General features: G+C 35.8%; 1 long non-coding RNA gene across 1 annotated transcript in view; it reads left to right on the top strand.

Moving 5' to 3' along the window:
- The first annotated feature begins 679 nt into the window (after positions 1-679).
- LOC123732680 (uncharacterized) overlaps positions 680-2056 on the top strand; it is a 5216-nt gene continuing 3839 nt past the window's right edge. The window contains exon 1 of the long non-coding RNA XR_006763349.1: positions 680-731. This is a non-coding gene — a long non-coding RNA (uncharacterized lncRNA). The remainder of the gene's footprint in view (positions 732-2056) is intronic.

Raw genomic sequence — 2056 nt, 5'->3', positions numbered from 1 at the left:
TGTTGTCATGTTGTGAATGTTGTATTGTAGTAACCAACTGTATTTAATGGTGTTATGTAGTTGTGTTGTCATGTTGTGAATGTTGTATTGTAGTAATCCTCAACTGTATTTAATGGTGTTATGTAGTTGTGTTGTCATGTTGTGAATGTTGTATTGTAGTAGGCCTAACCCCCACCAACAGAGACAGCAACAGACAACATAGAGAAAGTGATGGAGAGAGGCAGAGGATGGGAGTGTACAGTAGACTGGGATTCTAATTACTGCACTGTGTGTTTGTGTGTGTGTGTGTGTGTGTGTGTATGTGTGTGTGTGTGTGTGTGTGTGTGTGTGTGTGTGTGTGTGTGTGTGTGTGTGTGTGTGTGTGTGTGTGTGTGTGTGTGTGTGTGTGTGTGTGTGTGTGTGTGTGTGTGTGTGAGAGGGTGTTTTGGTACTGTAGGATTCTTTAATCAATGTGGCTCATTGGACAGGTCAGAGTCTCAACACAATTGAAAACTTACCATCAATAAAACACCAAATTATGTAATTTCTTGTGGAAGAATGGGGTCACATCCCTCCAATAGACTTCCAGACAGTTGTAGAATGTTTGCCAAGGCTCATTGTAAGAGCTGTAAAGAGAGAGGGACTCGGAGAGAGAACAGGCAGAACCTGATATGTAAATGAGCAGAGCAAACGAAAGTAACTTTCAACGACCGAATGATCATTCAGACTCTGTTTCTATTGAGAGATAAAAGGTAAGACGACGATTGTCATGTGAATTAATATAGTTGATGATATTGTCATGTGTATTAATATAGTTGATGATATTGTTGTGTGTATTAATATAGTTAATGATAGTGTTATGTGTATTCATATAGTTGATGATATTGTTATGTGTATTAATATAGTTGATGATATTGTTATGTGTATTAATATAGTTGATGATATTGTTGTGTGTATTCATATAGTTAATGATATTGTTATGTGTATTCATATAGTTGATGGTATTGTTGTGTGTATTAATATAGTTGATGATATTGTTATGTGTATTAATATAGTTGATGATATTGTTATGTGTATTAATATAGTTGGTGATATTGTTATGTGTATTAATATAGTTGATGATATTGTTATGTGTATTAATATAGTTGGTGATATTGTTGTGTGTATTCATATAGTTGGTGATATTGTTATGTGTATTAATATAGTTGATGATATTGTTATGTTTATTCATATAGTTAATTATATTTTTGGTGGACAGTGTTATAATAGTCCTACTCTCCTTAAAATGTTTTGGATATAATTTAGATGAGTGGGGTGAATTCGTTCTGTGCCCATCTGTGTGCCCCAGGGTGATCGCTCCTACACTATCTACAATCTAAAAGCAAAACGTTTGGCAACAGAAACCGTTTAGGTCACATTGTACAGCGTTTAGAGTAAACGGTTTATGTTTTATTTAACATCTTAAAACTGTTGGCTGTGGAGTAAACTAATGAATACGACCCAGGTTGTTGCCTACGACTCGGCATGTTGATACCTGCCTCTTGCTGAAACCTGAACGTAGCCTGAGGGGTATACTATGATACAGGCTTGATATACTGGTTTTCTAAAGCTAGACAGCTTCAGTTAGCTTCACATTCCAGCTCAGGCCTCACCCATCAGAATATACAGAACAGAACAGAAAAAAATCGCAATGAAGTTTCAAGGTGAGAATCCTGCCAGGGATTATTGTAAAGTGTGTAGATAAATTAAATGTAATGTTAGTATAGTGAATGACAGTAAAACACTCCTAACAGTCTACTACTACTGAGACAGAAAACTCAAGTCTGAAATTTCTATGTGGAAATTACAAACTTCAGAAGCCTTTTTAAACCTCAAATACACTACAAGTTATATATTTCCTGCATTGCTGGAAAGTTCTTCTGCAGTGGGGGGTGATCAAATTAAGATCCTACATCTGTACACATAATTGTACATGGGGATATGTATGGGGGTCTATAACATCCAATCACAGAGGTTTATATCAGCTGACAGTTGCAATGTTATTGCTAATAACTCAAACTGCCCTTTTCAGATAAAG

The sequence above is a fragment of the Salmo salar genome, unplaced genomic scaffold (assembly GCF_905237065.1).
Source record: "Salmo salar unplaced genomic scaffold, Ssal_v3.1, whole genome shotgun sequence".
Lineage (NCBI taxonomy): Eukaryota > Metazoa > Chordata > Actinopteri > Salmoniformes > Salmonidae > Salmo > Salmo salar.
The sequence above is the reverse complement of the archived record's forward strand: the minus strand, read 5'-3'. Positions and strand labels throughout refer to the sequence as shown.